The sequence below is a fragment of the Lontra canadensis genome, unplaced genomic scaffold, assembly GCF_010015895.1.
Source record: "Lontra canadensis isolate GAN:19392208 unplaced genomic scaffold, GSC_riverotter_1.0 scaffold190, whole genome shotgun sequence".
In the NCBI taxonomy this organism is placed as follows: domain Eukaryota; kingdom Metazoa; phylum Chordata; class Mammalia; order Carnivora; family Mustelidae; genus Lontra; species Lontra canadensis.
This window is the reverse complement of record NW_022631184.1, coordinates 71,237-81,055: the sequence shown is the minus strand read 5'-3', so window position 1 is coordinate 81,055 and position 9,819 is coordinate 71,237. Positions and strand designations below refer to the sequence as shown.

Below are 9,819 nucleotides of genomic sequence, written 5' to 3'. Positions count from 1 at the left end.
CTTTCTTTTGGGATGAATTTCCCTCTCTCATCATTTGGTATGGAAAAGAAAAGAAGAAAGAAAGAGAAACAAAACAAAACAAAACAAAAACAAAGGGAAAAATCAATATCCTTAGTATGTTTTGGTCTGCTTGTTAAAAAACTCTAGATCCCGACATAAATAATAATGATGATGATGTAATAATAATAAAGTAAAAATAAACAAAAATTACATATATATACGAAGTCTATATATATAAATAAAAATAAAAAATAAAATAAATAAAATTTGAAAAAAAAAAGAAAATAGAAGAAAAAATAATAGTAGCAAGTAAAGAGTAAAAGTAAAATGGCACCTAGATACTATTTTACCCTAGAACTAAAGCTTTGCAGCACTTTATGATAAGTAAACTTCCTGTGAGCAAGTTGTTCATTGTGGTCTTCGGAAGGAAAGGCCTGTTGTGCTGACTGTCAGTGGATTTGCCCTAGTGGAAATGCACCTCCAGGGCAGAGGTGGGCAGGGATTTATGTAAGTAGCTCTGGTCTCCACTATATGGTGCTGGTTTTTTCCCCCTGTTTATCACTGATGGATAGGATGAATATTGTGGTGCCTTGCTCTCTAGCTTTGGAGATGAAAGTTTGTGCCCCCCCTTCAGGGAGCCCTACATAAGAACAATCAATCACTCCTATGTTCTCATTTTCTATTAGAACCCTATACTCATGTTGCCTGTGACTGAGGTTTTTATCTCAGGCACGCTACTGACTTTCACATCTCCGTATTTTAAGGAATGGCATTGCATGGGCCAGTGCTGATTATTCAAGAGAGGGTCTCACCATGCTTTTGCTGTTTGTTGAGTTGCCTCAGGAAAAGTGTTCTCACTATTGTTATTTTGCCATTTTTGTCAAAACAGAGCAGAAATCCAGCACCAACACTCACTGCTCTCAGCTGGCTTCCACTCTTTTATCTCTGGGAAAATTACAGCACTTATGAGCTGCTCATTCATGTAACCCAGGGGATCCTTAGACCATAGTGTCACATCTGTGAGTTCACATCACTTTGACACCTAAGCACCTTTAACCAGAACACATACCTCACTGTAGTAACCTTCTAAAAGCTCATATTTTGTGCTCTACTGCTTATAATATTTTTCTGTATCCTCCATAATCATGGTTCCTCCCCACTGCCTTATCCACAGCTATATCTCTTGTCATTTTTTCTACTTGTAGACTTGCAGTTTTTGTTCTTTCACATCTTTAATTGATTTATTCGGTGTTCAAAATGATTTGACAACTATATAGCTGTGTTCAAGGGCTGAGATATGTTTAAGGTACCCTTAATTCTCCATCATGTTGAGTTCTCCTACTTGATTATTATTATGTTAACTGAATTTTATGACAGAGGGATAATTTACATATTTGGTGAACTCAAACTTATTTAGAATGAAAATAATTTTAAATACACAAAAACAAACAAACAAAAAGAAATAAGTAAAAGATATGTGTCATAACACAGTGCATAATATCATGTAACTACTGGGAAGCAGGTGAACAGAATGCACATCTTTTTTCAAAGCACTTGAACAGAGTCATGAAAGCTACAAGAAAAATTAAAGAGTAAGTTCTCATGAAAAGAGTTTACTTAAACTAGTGTCTTTGGAAGTTGTGTGAGAAGGATGAATAAAATTGTTTTGTGAAAATAGTATATGACAAAATAATTCAAAGTATATTTCTGCATAAAAAAGAAGGAAAAATGATACTTGCTAAAAAGCTTGATTTGACAGGCTTTTTGAGCAGAAATCAAAGGATGTGAATATATATCTACAATATGAACTGATAGGCTACTATAATTCCAGAAATATTGGACTTAATTATTTTAAAAAATCTCCTGTCATAAAATTATATTCAAATGAGTCTGTAATTTAATTCATTTATATTGATTTATAATGCCTACATATAAGATATAATTTCTGACTTTGTTAATAGTTATATTTATGTAGGAAAATACACATAACTTAATAAAGTCATTACAAAAGTACATAATTCTCACAAATTGAGATTTCTGTAAAATAGTTTTTACATATTTAGACATAGATGTTTGCCTCATAAAATTTTATCTATGAGGAAAAATGAGTTTTTTTCAAAATAATTATTAACTCTTGTTTATAGATTTTTAAAAAAGTATTCATTTGAGAGAGAGAGAGAGTACAAGAGCAGAGGGAGGGTCAGCAAGAGAGGGAGAAGCAGGCTCCCCACTGAGAAGGGAGCCCAGTGTGAAGCTTGATCCCAGGATCCTGAGCCAAGGCAGCCTGTTAACAGATTGGGCTACCCAAGCACTCTGATAATGAATTAATGAGAACTTGTTTTTTATACTTTATGTGTATCTGTCTTTAGGGAAAACTTAGTGCCCTATGGAATATAATAACCAAACTTCTACAGATTTCTTCTTATCGGGATTGTTTCCACCATCAAGAATTGGCTTGTTCTTCTTCATTCTCATTGTTCTCATTCTCCTAATCGCTCTTTTTGGCAACCTGTCCATGATCATCCTCATCCTTGTGGATACCCATCTCCACACACCAATGTATTACCTACTTAGCCAGCTTTCCCTCATGGACCTGAACTACATCTCCACCATTGTCCCCAAGATGGCTTTTGATTATCTCTTTGGGAACAAGACTATTTCTTTCATTGGGTGTGGGGTTCAGAGCTTCTTCTTCTTGACTTTAGCTGGTGGAGAGGGATTATTGTTGGCCTCAATGGCCTATGATCGCTATGTGGCTATTTGCTTTCCTCTCCACTATCCCATTCATATGAGTAAAAGAATATGTGCTTCGATGATAATAGGATCTTGGATAATGGGCTCAATCAACTCCTGTGCCCACACTGTATATGCCCTCCATATACCTTACTGCCGATCCAGGACTATCAACCATTTTCTCTGTGATGTCCCCTCCATGTTGACTCTGGCCTGCATGGAAACCTGGGTCTATGAATACACAGTGTTTGTAAGCACCAGACTCTTGGTTGTGTTTCCTTTCATTGGCATTGCATGTTCCTATGGCCGGGTTCTTTTTGCCATCTGCCACATGCAGTCAACAGAGGGGAGGAAGAAGGCTTATTCGACCTGCAGCACCCACCTAACTGTGGTGACTTTCTACTATGCACCTTTTGCTTACACTTACATACGCCCAAGATCCCTCTGATCTCCAACAGAGGACAAGGCCTTGGCTGTCTTCTACACCATCCTGACCCCAATGCTCAACCCCATTATTTACAGCCTGAGAAACAAGGAGGTGATTTGTGCCTTGAGAAGAGTGATTCAGAGAATGTGCTCTATAAAAATGTAGAGTAAGTTCTCATTAGTCCTGTGGCTTCAGAAGTAGATTACTTGCACCTTGTATATTCTTTAGCAATATTATTCCAGGATAGAAGGTAGGGACTAAAATAATTTAGAAGATTAAAATAATTGAAATTTGATAAAATGTATATGCTTCATCACTCTTTTTGTTTTCTTTGTCATAATTTTTCAACTAAGGAAAAGGTCATTATTTCTTCCTAACTTTTGGGCAATAAGGTTTTGCTAAGGGACACCTGGGTGGCTCAGTTGCTTAAGCGGCTGCCTTCGGCTCAGGTCATGATCCCAGCATCCTGGGATCGAGTCCCACATTGGGCCCTTGCTCAGCGGGAAGACTGCTTCTCCCTCTGCCTCTGCTGCCACTCTGCCAGCCTGTGCTCGCTCTCTCTGACAAATAAATAAATAAAATCTTTTAAAAAATAAGGTTTTGCTAATATGTAGAAGTGATAATGGAAACAATCTAGCTTGATGGTATTATCCAGTGTATTACTTTTAATATACTTAGTATGTGTCCTCAAAATATTGAAAAGAGAACATAAGAACAATACATGTTATACCATTGCCAGATTTCTATAAAATTTCTATAAAGAAAATTATATAATTTTCTATAAAGATTTCTATAAAGAAAAATTTCTATAAAAAATTTCTATAAAGATTTCTATAAAGAAAAATAATATATCTAGTATCTACTTATCAATATTGATAGATGGTTATTTGTTTTATTTCTATTAAAGTTTACTCTTAAAGAGTGGACACTGGCTCTCCTGATTGATATAATATGATAGATATAGAGATTAAGGATAAAATTCTTCATGAACTTTGAAGTCCTCCCACATTAGAAAGGAAATGAAATCTACATTTTTTAATGAAAGGGACCCCAGGGGAATTTAGATGAACCATAAGAAATCAACTTATTACAGGTGTACCACAGTATAAATAATTATGATTGAGGAGATGCAAAATGGATTATTAAATAATAAGAACTATTGTATGAAGAGATTGATGGAATTTACATACTATATACTTCTGAGAAATCAATCAGAGCCACTTCCAAAGCATTCCCCTAAACACTCAACTTTTACTTCCCCCAAAGATATTGTTAATCTTTTATAAGATAATTTCTGTTATGGATATTTAATTATACATTTTGCATTCTCATAACTCTAGTCAACCAGAATTGGGGGGTTTGATTTGTGTGAGGTCTTCTGTACCATATATATATATATATATATATATATATATATATATATATATATATGAAACCATCACTGTTTAAGGAATAATTCTGTTATATTCTACATTTTCTGAGGGAAGATATAAATAAGAAATCTAGAATAAAATGTAAGAAGCCCTGTATTATCCAAGCATGACAGTGATTTATGACTGATGCATTTGAATTGGAAATAAGTATTTTTCTTCAAAAATAGAAGATCCACATTCTACAATATATATATAAATTTGTATATTTTTATACTAAAACTAAATGAACCTTTAAAGATTTATAGACTATTAACTGATTATGAGCTTTATTTGGGAATGGCATAAGGATGAATTTTCCTAAAATATATAATGGGAAATATTCTCATCTCAAGAAGCTATATGATAATATGGTAATATTTTCAAAAGTAAGCATTTGCTTGAGATGGAAGAAATAACTTCCTATCTCATAACATAATTTTCATATCTGCAAAAAGAAGATATTTACTGCTTAATTTCAGGGGCCAAATGCTCATTAAACATTTACCAGCAAGTTTTTTATTATTATTAAATTAATTTGGGATTCAAAATATGATCATCTAAAGTTCTTAACTAAAGTGAATTCATTTGTTATAAAAAATAAATTCAGTCCAACTTAAGAATAAAATACTATATTAAAAGAATGAGGGGTGAGGAGCTAAGATGGCACTATAAGAGGACTTAAGGTCATCTCATTCTTTGAACACAACTAGGTATCTATCAAATCATTCTGAATACACTGGAAGTTGACTTAAGGACTGACAGAACAAATTCCACAATTAGAAGTAGAGGCCACATTGAGTGGGGAGTGCAGTGGTTTGGGGGAGAAATGAATCATGAGTGTTATGAAAGGGAGGAAGCCCTGGTCAGAGAGAAAAGAGAGAGAGGTGAGTACACAGGGAAATATTCAAGAAGACTTCCTCAAAGCCATTGGCTGGGGAAAGGAGAGGAGCTGAGTTTTTGCAACGGGTTAAGGTTTGAAGACTAGAGTTTAAATGTATGCAAACTTTGCTGAGATAGAGCCATGCAGGTGCTACCCTATTCATGGAAAGAAGGCAGGCAAAGAGCCAGAGGCAGAGAGAAATATCTGAGGACCATCTGAGGCACATGGGGGAAGATTATTCATTCTTGGACCATGTTCATGGAAGATAACTTTCATGGAGACACCACTCTGGGAACAAAGGAGCCAGTAGGCACCATTTTCCTTCCCTGACCCTCAGCATAAATGCAGAGTCACATGACCAGGGTAGCTCCACCCCAAAACTGGCTGCTAAGCCTGTTAGCTCCAAATCTCATGTCCTTGCAGTCTGGCACAACTGAACTTCTAAGTCAAACCTGACTCAATCCCAACATAGGGAGACCCACTCCCAGAAAGCCACTGCAATTCTCTACTCACATTCTATTCCTAAAGCCCGGAGTTTTGTTTGTTGCTTGCCTGTTTGTTTTGTTTTGTTTTGTTTTAATTTATTGTATTTAGAAAGGGAGAGAAAAAGAGAGAGAGATAATGCAAGGGGAGGGGCACAGGGAGTGAGAGAAGCAGCCTCCCCACTGAGCAGAGAGCTCAATGCAGGGCTCAGTCTCAAGATCTGGAGATCATGAACCTAGCCAAAATCAGGAGTCAGAGGATTAATTGTTTGAGTCACCCAGGTGCCCCCAAATCCTCCATCTTTAAAAGTCAGCAAGCTTGGTGAATGGATAAAGAATATGTGAATATATATATATATAATGGTATACTACTCAGCCATCAAGAAATGAAATATTTTCATTTACAATGCTGTTGATGGAACTAGAGGGTATTATGCTAAGAGAAAAAAGTCAATTAGGGAATGATAATTATATGATCTCACTGATATGTGGAATTTAAGAGACAAAACAGGATCATGGGGAAGAGAGGAAAAATAAAACAATACAAAATCAGAGAAAGAGATAAACTGTAAGAGACTCTTAAACATAGGAAACAAAATGAGGGTTGCTGGAGGGGAGGTGAGTGGAGGGATGGGGTGCCTGGGTGATGGACATTAAGGAGGCACGTGATGTAATGAGTCCTGGGTATTATATAAGAATGATGAATAATTGACCCCTACCTCTGAAACCAATAATATAGTATATGTTAATTAATTGAATTTAAATTTTAAAAAAATCAGCAGGCTTGACTGAAATAGAGCCCTGAGAGCACTGTGCCAGTCATGGAGAGAAGGGAGATAAATAACCCAGAGTCAGATAGGATGAAAATGGTGACTGAAAAAGTCCTGGGACACACAAGAGAGAGATTATTCACTCTTCTAAGAATGTTTCCCTGAGAGCAACAAGCATGGAGACCTCTCTCCCAAGGAAAAGGAGATGGCTAGAAAAATTTCCTTCCCCTACTCCTGGGGTAGACTACCTGGGGTAAAAAGCACAAGGACTACACTGGCTATCTAACCTGTTTACATAGAGTCCAACACCTCTGCATTCTGGTGATACAGCCCTTCCTGGTCAAAAGAGCCTTGGTCCCAGTGTGGTAAGCCCCTTCCACAAAAAAAAAAAAAGAAGAAGAAGAAGAAGAAGAAGAAGAAGAAGAAGAAGAAGAAGAACTTGTCCACAGCAAGTCTTCTGACCATAAAGCTCTCCTAAGCTTCGATTCTAATGGTAATAATATCAGGTCTTGTTTAACAATCAGACCTGATCACACCTAGTTAAATTCCCACACCCTGAGCAAGGACCAAACTGTCCACTTCAGGCCAGGACAGCTTCTTCAGATGACTGGCCCAAAGTACACAGCAACAAAAATGGAGTGCATCCAATGGAGTGCATGAAGCACACACAAGATACACCCCCTGAAGCACCAGGCCATGGATACTATAGTTTCTGTATCATAAAGCTATTAACCTCAGGGGCAGAAATCAAACAGGATTTTATAACACAGATTTGAAGACAGAGACATTTACAAAAAGCCAAGATAGTGGAATTCATCATAAATGAAATAACACAAGGTCACTGTGAGAAACCTGAGTGAAACTGATATAAGTAATTGGCCTGATGAAGAATTTAAAGTAACAACCATAAAGGTACTCACTGGGCTTGGGAAAAGAATGGAAGGGAGGTCCTTATTGCAGAGATAAATCAGTTAAAAAAAAAAAGAAAGTAAGAAATGAAAGCTGGTGTCCCTGGGTGGCTCCGTTGGTTAAATGCCCAACTCTTGATTTTGTCTCGGGTCACCATCTCAGGGTCCTGAGATCAAGTCCGTGAAGGTCTTCATAATCAGAGGGGAATTTATTTCTCTCTCTTCCTCTAACTTTCTCCCTCCATGTGCTCTTCCTCTCTAAAATAAATAATTATTTTAAAACAGAAAGAAATGAAAACTGCAATAATTGAGATTCAAAATACACTGAATGCAATAATCACAAGGATTGAAGAAGCATAGGAATGAATAAGTGAAATAAAAAATAAAATACTATAAAGTAGTGAAGCTTAATAAAAGAAAGAGAGAAGAATTATAGAACTTGAGAACAGTCTTAGGGAACTCAACGATTCCATCAAGCATAATAACATTCATAATATAGAAGTCTCAAAGAAAAAGAGGGAAAAGGGGGCAGATGTTTATTAAGGAAAGTATAGCTGATAACTTCCCTAATTTGATAAAGAAAACAGACATCTAGATCCAGGAGGCTCAAATAATCCCAACAAAAGCAAGAAAATCAGACCAAAACAACACATGCTATAGTTAAATTTGTGAGCTAAATAAAGAAAAATAATATAGAAAATTAATAAAGAAAAAAGTGTTAAAAGAACAAAGAAAATAATTCTCAATCTTACAAGGGAAGACACATCCAGCTAGCTCTGGATCTCTGAACAGAAACTTGGCAAGCCAGAAGGAAGTAACATGATATATTCATCCTGCTTAATGAGAAAAATCTGTAGACAAAAATAATCTATCCAGGAAGGCTGGATAAATAGGAGTGATAAAGAGTTTCACAGACACACAAAAACCAAAGGATATTGTAACCACTAAACCAGTCCTACAAGAAATAATACAGAGACCTCTGACTGGAAAGGCAAGACCAAAAGTGATAAAGACTAGATGGAGAAAACTTGCAGAAAAAAATGACAAAACAAGTAATAAAATGACATTAAATACATGTCTTTCAATAACCACTCTAAATGTAAATGGATTAAGCACTCCAATGAAATACAGTGTGTCCTTTCATAAAGTCCATAAAACAAACAAAACAAAACAAAACAAAACAAAACAAAACAAAAATATCCATCTATATGTTGCCTACAAAAAGCTCATTTTTAATCTAAAGACACCTGTGGATTGAATGTGAGTGGATGAAATAATATTTATCATGTAATGGATATTTAAAAAAGCCAGATTTGCAATACTTTCATCAGACAAACTAGATTCTAAGCAAAAGACAATAACAGAAGATGAAGGACACTCTATCATAATAAAAGTATTCAAGAAGAAGATCTAATAACTGTACATGTTTATAACCCCAACATGGGAACATCCGAATATATAAAGCCTTAACAAACATAAAAGAACACATTGATAATAACAAAATAAGGGACATTCACACCCTGCTTATAGACAGATCAGCTAACCAGAAAATAAACAAGGTAAAAATGGCTTTGAAACACATACAGGACCAGATAGACTTAACAGGTATTTGCAGAACATTAGATCCTCAAGCAGCGGAATACACATTCTTTTCAAATGCATGAGAAATTCTCCAGAAAAGAATACTAGGTCACAAATCATGCTATAAGAAGTTAAAAAAAAAAGTTAGGATCATACTATGCATATTTTCCAACCACAATGCAATGAAACGTGAAGGCAACCCCGCAAAATTTGGAAAGGTCATAAATACCTGGTGGTTAAACAATATGCTACTAAACAATGAATAGATCAACCAGAATTCAAAGAATAAATTTAAAAAGTACATAGAAACACATGAAAATGAAAACAATAGTCCAAAAATTTGGGATGCAGCCAAAGTGGCCAGAAGAGGGAATTGTATAGCAATACAGGCTTACCTCAAAAAGCAACAATAACCTCAAATAAACAATATTTATTTACATTTTAAGGAACTAAGATAAGTACAATAAAGTCTAAATCCAGCAGAAGATGAGAAAGAATAAAAATCAGAACAGAAACAAATGATTCAGAAACTTTAAAAATATAAAAATTCAATGAAACCAGGTTCTGGTTCCCTGAAAAATTAATGAAATTGATAACTCCTTACCCAGACATCTTAAAGAAAGAGG

General features: G+C 35.5%; 1 pseudogene; it reads left to right on the top strand.

Moving 5' to 3' along the window:
* The first annotated feature begins 2,386 nt into the window (after positions 1-2,386).
* Positions 2,387-3,325, top strand: LOC116861091 (annotated as a pseudogene).
* The last annotated feature ends 6,494 nt before the right edge of the window (positions 3,326-9,819 follow it).